The sequence below is a fragment of the Thunnus maccoyii genome, chromosome 17, assembly GCF_910596095.1.
Source record: "Thunnus maccoyii chromosome 17, fThuMac1.1, whole genome shotgun sequence".
NCBI lineage: Eukaryota > Metazoa > Chordata > Actinopteri > Scombriformes > Scombridae > Thunnus > Thunnus maccoyii.
In genome coordinates, this window is record NC_056549.1 from 22,554,332 (window position 1) to 22,564,454 (window position 10,123).

Below are 10,123 nucleotides of genomic sequence, written 5' to 3' on the forward strand. Positions count from 1 at the left end.
AGATGTAACGATGTGCAGTCTTTTCCTTCATCAGTGACCTCTGACATCTGTCACCAGGAAGAGCGACAGTCATCCAAGCCTTTTATCACAACTGAATGGATGCTGTATGTGGAGTGTACAACAATGAAAGCAATATCAACTACTGATAAATATGTCTGTATTTATTCTATATTTAATGTTTCATTTTTTATTTTATTCAATTCTACACATAGACAGTTGTTATTTTTATGATGCTAAATGGTTGGTTTGAAATTTTTGTTTTATCTAGCATGCAGATAGAAGGAGGAGTAAGGAGACAGAAATCACTTTAAATTAAGGAAATCTTTATTTATCTTTATATGGGCCTCTGGAAAAGTTTTTAATTTACAATTTGAAGATGTCTGGAAAGATCCGAAGCCCCCTTACAGTCAGTAACATGAGAAATACTGCATTTCCATGCAGTCTTTCTTCAAAAACAAAAAGACAACTGGTAGATTGCAAGGGAAGCTTTCATTTCTCCCCATAGACTTTTAGAAATACACATACATAAGAGGTATGCCATAGAGTGTAATTTCACATCTTTTTGAAGCAGTTGCGGAGAGCAGAATTATGCCATTTTCATGTTTTCAGATGTCTATGTCAATGAGCTCCTTTCTCTGAGGGACTTGAAGCAGAGGATAATAAGGAAGATTCATGGTCATATGCAGCCAGAGAGAGATTTCTGAGGCAGAGGGGACATGTAAGTTATGATGCTGCAAACCAGTGAAACCACATCTGTTACTGTAGAACCACCAATCATTCGTAATCAAATCACGTCGCTTGAGTCAAGGTCTTTGTGTTACTCTGACGATATGATGTAGGCTCCAGTGAGTTTTGGAGGACATTGTTACTGTTTTAATAGTAACTAGGAGCAGAAAAATATGATAACATTTTTATGCACCACCATGTCAATTTGAAAAGACCACGCTTCTATTGTAATTGCAAATTATTCTCCTAATGAAGACCACATTCTCCATAGACCTTTTTGATTCCTGTTGCACAGAGAATGCTACTTCTAAGGTCAAATATTTCATTTGTCTCAATCATGGAAACAACATTTACTACTGCACTTTAGTATAATCTGGAGATAATTGTATTTTCCTTTCCATTACTTACTTCCATTTCACACTACTTTAAAATTTAAAAATGAAATATTGGACTTTTTACTCCTCTACATTTATTGACAGCTACAGTTTAGTTACTAATTACTTTGCTGATGCTTTACAGATAAAACTATGCAACTGTACTGTATATAAAGTAGTAAAGATGAGCTCCACTTGACCACCTTCGACATTACAATACTAATTACGTGGCAATGTGTCAGTGATATAATCAAATTATATAACAAGACTAGAGTCTACAGCCATGCTAGCAGCTCTTTGAGGCTGTACTAAGGCGTTTGGTTTGAGCTTAATGCTAACGTCAGACAACAATGACCAAGCTAACATGCTGATGTTTAGCAGGTATAATGTTTACTAATGTCATAAGTTTTGCACTTATAAGTATTGAAAAAAAGAAAATTTTGACCTCATGATGTCACAACTTGAAAAGTTAGGGGATTGCCAGTGGAGTCCTCTGGGAACCACGAATGTCTGTACATAATTTCATCACAATCCCTCCAATGGTTGCTGAGATATTTCAGTCTGGAAGTGGTGAAGCAATTGACTGACCGACAAACCGAGATTGCCATTCATAGCGCCACTCTGCTAGTGTGGCTCAAAATATAACAATGACAGGTTCCATTCTGCATAATGAGTAGCTTACTTTAACTGATAATACGCACTTACTATTTTTACATTGTGGTTTTGCTACTTTTAATTAAGAAAAAAATCTGAATACATGAGTTTGGTTTTACTAAGTGGGTTGTTTGGATCGTCGCAGTGCCATTTCAGGGCATTCTTGCTGTTCTGTGCTGTAAAGCAACTCAGCAAATTTTCTACAAAATCAGATGCAACAGCTGTATTCAAAATTCAAAGGACACAGTTATCTGATGGCTACTGTGGTAATTTGCTCTGTTTTGTTAGCCACTGTGCAACTTAAGAATGGTTTAAAATGACCATGGGAACAGGATACTGATAAGTGCAGCTTGTTTATTGTAGGCAGTGTATACTTCACCAAGAAATCAGATATGAAAGACAATTATGTAAAAATAAAAGATGAAATCACGCTGTCCCATGTGTTATATTCCATGTCTTTTCTCATGGTAAACCTGCCTTTTACAGTTATTAAGACTAATAATCAAATACCCTATGGTGACATTAAAGCTGAAACCTGACGTTTGGGCTTTATGCTGGAAGAATTTCACAGGGAGAAGGTCAATTTTAAAACTAATGTGAATCTAAGGGGACAGTGTCAAACTGTGAAAGTATGCAGGTGGTGTCAGGGGCATCAGATGAGCGTTACAGAGATGGGTCAATAACTTCATTATATTGGGCCGCACTGATGATGTTGTTCCTAATGTGGCTTTGGGAAAAATGTTATCAAATCATTAGCAGTAGACAGGAAGTGTGTTGAAGATGTGTTAAAAAAAAAGGCAACTCTTGGTGTAAGCTGTAGGTTTGGAGGCAAGACAAACTCAGACCTCAAGCTTGAATGTTTTCCATTAACTCTTATCTTCTCAACAATTTTTAGTCATGCATATCAATCTGTATGACAATCTCCTCTCTACATCCAAAAATAATAAGTCATGTTCTCTGATGGTTAAGCACATGCACAGTGTCAGAAGGAGCCTGGGTGCACTGTGCCAACACCCTCTTGTTAAGAGCCACATCAAGCCAGGGGGCAAAATCTGTCAAACATGGGGAAAGACGACTGGCTGACTGCTGGTTTTGGGTGGTGCACTGCTACGTTTACGCTTCTATTTTGGAAAACCCTGCTGTGCCCAGATGGGAACTTCTCTGGTGGGAAAAAAGTAATGGATGGAGAAATATAAATGAGATAAAGAGAGCTGGCTGTCATTAGCTGTGGTCTTTAGCTTGTGTAATAATCATGGCGGCATCAGCCACACATCACAAAGTCATTATAAAATGAAGATCAGCTCAGAAAAACACACACAAACCCTTAAGGCTCTACAGCCTGAGGCACTGTTTATTTTACGGAGGAGGATATTGATGAAAATGTTGCTTCATCGACTGTGACTTTGTGATCCGGCTTAGATTAGTTTCACTTAACTAATCTGTGTCTGCTCCAGTTAGGATGAATGAAATCACACTTGTGCTGTCAGCACTGAGTCCTTCCCAGCCACACAGCAAGAGCTGATAATGCAGTTTAATGAGGATTCAAAAAACAAAACAAAACAGAAATAATGTTGCTTTTGGTTTTGCCTTGAAACCATCATGAGGATGAGTTAAGGTGCTGGAAACAAATAACTTATACTGGTTGTGCCAGCAAATTACTCAACAGAATCAGTTAGGTCAAATGTCAAAACACACAAGATTGACTTCAGTCCACTGTTCAAGAATGATCTGGTCATTGCCAATGCTTCCTGAATAAGCAGAATATCCCAGTATTTTCTTTCATCTATCATTTCAGCAACATTGCATATTGTTCATAAATTATCCACTTTTTTGTTAGGTGTCTCCAGCTTTGTTCCTTCCTGATGATGAAATTTCCACCAACATTTTATTTTGTCAAGATTATATGATTTCCATAGCCCAGAGCACGATTTCCTAATAAGATGTTAATAACTTTTTAGTGCTACTTTGCAAAGAATATCCTATAATTTGAAGATTAAACAGCAAATATCTAAATATGACTCCTCAGTTAATTTTTTAACTCCCAATGTGCGGATCATAATTTCTTTGAAAATTTCCTGCTGATGACAATGAATAATGCTGTACATTATAGTACCAGAGACAGGAGCCTCTTCTGTGTTGCAATTCGACTTTATGAATTTTGCTGATACAATGGGTGTCTTTTCACATGAGGTCATGTCTAGCAGAGCTTAAAAGTTATATGTGACCTCAGACATTGAAATAAAGGAGACAAAATGTCAGCTGGCATAAACAATCCCCAGTGGTCAATGAGTCACATCCCTGTGGTCACATTTGAATTTATAAACTGAACTATGACCAAGTGATAGTTTTCGGGCATTCCCTATAAAAAATTAAGCGTTGTGAAGAAACCTTGTTGATGTTTTCTTTTTGCCGACTGTGTTCATACATGTGGTTATGAAGTCAGAGTCACCCGCTGAGTGTATGGGTTATGTGGGGTGGCCACGGCTTGGCAGCATCCAATTAACAGCTCTGACTCCAGCTGACCATAATGATAGGTCTAAAGTTTTAAATGTTCATGGAAACAAAACAAACAAGGAGCTTAAGGACAATACAGTGTTATTAAGTTTGGATTACCTTGACATTTCCTCATAAATGAGTTTTCTCTTGTATGATTTGTGCTGAATATCTTCATGAACACAGAATTAGTGAGGGGAAGCGTCATAATCTTGACATTTAATTTAGTTACTGGAGGCATTAATGTAAATGTATCTCCAAGATTGCTCTGAAATCTGAGTAATCAAGAATAAAATTGGATTTTGAGTGACTAAGAATATAATTTCAAGGTTTGATTTTCACCAGCTACCAATATCTAGGTAATAACATGCTGGTTTGATAAAGCCATCATGGAAAATATTATTCATGGAGAAAGCAGATGGACTTGTGAGCCAAAGACAAAAGAAAAAAAAACATTTATGTGTCCTAAAAAGTTCTTTTTGTCTCTCCAAAATAACATTCTGACACCTCTGTCTTAATATATTGTAATGCATTACTTTCCCTGTCATGACAGAAATGTGTCAGTCAGGGGCAAAAACGCAATATCTCAGTTTTGGTGGATCTGAGATTGCATTCCTGGTCAAGTGCAAATTGAATTGCTGTTGAAAGGGCAGTTAGACTTTAGCCAGCTGGCGAAAATGAATTAATTTTCTCTGTCAGATTCTTGGAGGACCTTGGTGAAGACAACATCTGCTCAGAGTCACTTGCCCGTCACTGAAAATTACTGAAAAAATAAGGTAGCTGCTTTCTGACATGCAAATTTAAGCACTTTTTAAGCTAAAGTATAGAGTTTAGGTCACACCAATGTCAGGATCACAAATCTAACATGTGTTTGTATCAGGTGCTCCAATCTAAATTTCCAGACACATACTGCACCATGTTATGGTTGTTTTTCAATTGCTACATTTAATTTCTTAAACATCAATTTTTGGATTTCTTTGGCGACAAAAATCTTCTTAAGATTACTTTATGGCTTAATGATATCTCAGCTTTTATTGTTTTATGGGACATTTACGGAGCAAGCAGGCAAGCTAGCTTAGGACAGTGGTTCTCAAACTTTTTCATATCAAGGACCCCTAAACTAACACAAATAAGACCACGGACCCCCATTTGATAAGATTTTGTCCCAGGGTCCCCCATCTGATAAGGTTTTTGCTTTTAGATGTTTTATTACAGAAAGTGTATGAAACTCATGAACCAAATAGTTATACATTCTGTCACTGTGTTACTTATGGATGGAATTTTAGTGAAAATAAATTATCCCCATTTTTGCTGCGGACCCCCTGGAACACCCTCAAGCCTGCTTTTGTTGGGGACTGCTCATTGGCCCAAAGGCCCATTATTCCAAAACCCCAATAGTTACAATAGCAATCTCTACAAACAGATATCTGCATATCAACGCAGAATCTGTAGGCAACGGGACAAGATTTTGGTTCCTGTGTGAAGTGTTCTGGTTCCCATTTGTAGTCCAAGTAGTATTGACCAATCATGTTTGAGCAGGCTTTGATGCATGCAAGTAAACAGTCTGTGTGGAGAGCAAAAGAGGCGGAACACAATGGCTGAAATGCAATCTTTGAACCCATTGGCTACTGTCTACACACATAACACATAACCATTTAGCTTTTTATTAGCTTTTTTCTAAATTTATCTGCATTCATATGCATCTATCTGTTTATAGAGATCAGCTTAAATTTAATCTGGATCGTCTCAAGTTGCTTATTGGATTTAAAATAACAACCAGTGCATGGAAGAAGGAAGTCTTGGCCCAGATATCTGTTATCCAGATATCCACTGGCTATCCCTGAAATACTGGCCATTGCACCCAGACGCTAAATTGTTGTCAGACAATAGCTGCTGGATTCTGAGACTGGGGTTGGGGTTAGTGTTAGTATGCACTAAATGCACTAAAAAGCAGACATTTTGTAAATGGTAAATGGCTGTCGGACCAATAGCATGGCACCCTTTTGTTTGCATCTGACTGAAATGAAAGAAGATCCATTTTTCAAAACTGACTAAGACTTTTGAGTAGTAATTAAGTAACCTGCTAACCTTGCTGACATGAGTGCCTGATAGATGTAGCAACAGTAACTAAGGGGCAATTGTTTGTTTTTTTTCCTGTCATGCTGCCAACTCTTTCCAAAGGATTTACTCCCTGCTGAGACACCAGGAATTGACTGTTTCACCATTGTTTGATTGGTTTGACTGTTGAATTTGGGGAGGGTTAAACGTCAGTTGTGATTGGATGCTAGCTGTGAGTGTTGAGTGTCACACCGGTAGTTGGTGTATGAAGAACAATGAAGTATGGAGAACAATGCCTGTATGTAGTACAAAATGTAAATGTCACATATATTTTTGTTATAATCTTTTGTTATCAGTTGTCTTTATAATGGGAGATTGTGGGGACAACAGTCAATCATTGGTAATGCTTTGTATTGTGATCTGGACTGATTTTGCCTTGTAGACACTGTCAATTACTCTAAATTAGAGGAGCCACTGATCACCTGTGAGGCAGTAACAATTATCCAGGATGTGACTACTAATAAGTGTTGTTGGCTAGGCTCTCTGAGTCCACCACTTCAAGAGAAGGTAGTTTACATGCCCATAAATTATTACAAAGTTATGTAATACACAGCTGCTTGTTTGGTTTAATGTATGTTGTCACTTTGCTGTACGGCAGTTCCGTTTAAGCCATGCAGTGGCTTTTTTCTTTTAATCCCTAGTGTACATGATTTATGTGAACTAATGGTAAACAGCTCCTTGTGTTTAACTTTGCTGTATGGCAGTGATACAGTGGTTTTGTTCTACTAATCCCCTTTTATGTTTGATCCTCTGAGAAGAATGGTAGCACTACTAGCAATCGGTATTTGTCCTAATTTTTTTTTTTAATACCACATTGAGTGCAGCTGTGTCAATGCATGAACATAAACATGAACATTCGCGACCATGGACATAATTATCCTCATTAGGTCTTTTTTTGTTTCTTTTTGTTGTTTAAACCAATTACATAAGTTGAAATGTAATTTGTTGATTCCACTGGTCTTTCAAAGTTTGCTAACAATTACTTTCACTCTCAAAAACCTTCCCCAGGATATTGCACCTGGATCCTGGCAAGAAGTTGGCTGTGAGGACCTTCCTTAAGTAAATGTTGAAACAACTTAGGTTCTATGTAACAGTATTGATATATGTGCAGTAATTTAAATGTACAGTCTTTCTTTCAAGGGAATCGCAATGCAGACATCTACCAGCACCTGTGGAGTATTCATACTCATGGTATGAATACATAACACATTTACATCTATTATCCCTTGACTGCATGAACATTTGCTAACAATACAATTATATCACAGTATGAGATACAATGTATACATGTTGAAGCATTCTTTTGTTTACAGTATGTGCTCTGCATTGTGCTGGATCGAACCTTTGACTTCACTGAGGTTTGTTTTCAGATTTCATGTTATTCAGTCTATTCTGCTCTTTATTGGAATGTTGGTTGACTTTTTGTCAGTAATAAGTCTTTTGTGAATGTATAGATGAACAAGAATCACCATTTAACTTGAATTTTTTATATCGCAGCCCAACATGATGCACATCAGAAAGTGGTGGCGTGCTCTACTGATGGAGTACGAGGAGCGACATGGATAACACAGACGGTAATTGTTTGCTCATCTTTGTAATGATTGTCACATTGGGTTAGGTTAATTTTTATTGTCAGGCACAACCTGAAATGTGATTTACATCACTTTGCCACTTAGTCATAGTTTGTAAAACAGGGCATGTACGTAACACATAATTTTACACAATAATACAAGCAATAATACAAGACTGTTGGCAAAAGGACACTCAATAGACACTCAAAAAAGTATTTGCTGTGTGCAAGAATGTGTAGGTATTGTAAAATGTGTTCCAATTCCCCCGCTCTTGTATTTTAAGAGCCTGCAATCGTTAAGGACATGCGCCCTGCCGTGCAGTATATTGAGGACAACCAATTGAAGTTCCTGGGTGGTGTGAAAGGGCTGAAATTGCTCATTTTGAAGGAGGAGGACCGACAAAGAATATTGATGGCAACCAGAGAGGGGGATCTGGAGGGAACTGGAATTCCTCCTCTTTTCCCTCGATCTGGAGGAAGACATGTAGTACTTCATGGAGGTCTGCGATGATCAGCAAAGCCTTTGACTCAGTGCAGCGTTTCTCAACTGACCACACACATACAGAGGTTTGGACGCAGGGCTACGGCGTGCCTCTCCACTGACGCACACACACACACACACACACACACACACACGACATAGAGGCTTGGATGCAGGGTGCAGCATGGCGCCTCTCCACTGATATACACTTGTAAATGTAAATAGTTCCTTTTACAAACCTATACAAATGTGGTACCGTCTCTGACCACCGATGACACTACTGTCTCTCATTCATCACTTACCTGCAACCTCTGAGTCAACAAGATGGTTGAGATCTTTCTTCCACCTCTGCAACACCCTCAACAGACGCCAATCAACAATGCCAATCTCCTACAACTGGTTCACACCTCTGCTTGCTGCCTGCACCAGATCTGATGAACATGACTCATGTCCTCCATAACTGCCCCCCCCCCCCCTTCTCCTTCCATGCCATCATACTGTGGAACTCACTCCCCTGATCACTCTGACAAACCCATCCTTCCACCTCTTCAAGTCAAGACTAAAAACCTTGCTTTACCCAGGCCTACTACCCAACCCCATAACCCTCTCCCCCTACCTTCCCCATCTATGCCACCCTCTCTCTCTCTCTACATTACAAGATTTTCCCCTCTAGAATTGTATACTGTGTTTTGCTGCTTTTCATATTCATAGTACATTATGTATGTTATGTAAAGTGTCTTTTGGGTCTCTTAAAAAGAGCTATTTAAATTAATAGTGGTATTGGTGTTTGTGCAGACCTGCTATGGATTGTCTTTTCTACTTTTATTTTTTTGAGAACAACAAAAAAAAGATCCTTATTAAAATTCCTCTCACTCTCATCCTCCTTCGAAGTGGGGATGCTGGGACAAACCTGTACAATTTTTATGAGGGGTTTGTATGGACGTGCTATGTAATTGTTTGTGGGTCTGGTTTTACTCATGGCAGACCTACCAGGTGCCAGATAAAGTTTCTGTCTGTCTCCCCACCCAAACTCAAATACACTGTATTATTAAATAGTGTTCATGTGGTTGAACTAAACACTACATTGGCACTGGGCTTACATTAACAACAGGGATACACATTGGCTCCAACACTGTCACACATTGATAGTCGGTGGTGGAAGAAGTATTCCAGTCCTTTACTTACGTAAAAGCTGCAGTACCACACTGTTGAAAATACTCCACTACAAGTAAAACTCCTGCGTTTAAAACATGTTAAGTATGTAAAGTATGTAAGTGTTATAAGCAAAATTTACTTTAAAGTATGAAAAATAAAAGTACTCATTCTGCAGAACAGTTGTCCCTGTCAGTGTTTTACTGTTATATATGATGTTCTTAATATTACTGCTGCATTAATGTGTATGTTTCATTTTACTGCTGTAGATGTTTAAGGTTGTGCTAATTTTATCTACTTTATATACTGTTGGGTCATTTAATCTACAGCAATGCATCATATTCTATAAGATCATTATATGTTTGGAACCTCATTATCCTGTGAGAACCATGTATCTCTAAAAAGTCAATTTTTCATGAGCTCAGAAAAACAGCTTGTTTTCAGCTTTGTGACAATACATTTTCCAGCTAATTTTCATTAAGCTTAAGAAGTAGGAGATTTTCTCAAACCACAAAAGAACACTTAATCCTTCAGTTTATCACAAACATTCAGTCA

The 10,123-nt window shown here is 38.1% G+C and overlaps 1 long non-coding RNA gene across 1 annotated transcript; it reads left to right on the forward strand.

Annotated features, from left to right (window-relative positions):
- Positions 1–7,499: 7,499 nt before the first annotated feature.
- Positions 7,500–8,531, forward strand: LOC121882731. The gene is made up of 4 exons (XR_006092154.1): positions 7,500–7,556; positions 7,679–7,723; positions 7,863–7,939; positions 8,220–8,531. It is a non-coding gene; the product is annotated as an uncharacterized LOC121882731 (long non-coding RNA).
- Positions 8,532–10,123: the final 1,592 nt, after the last annotated feature.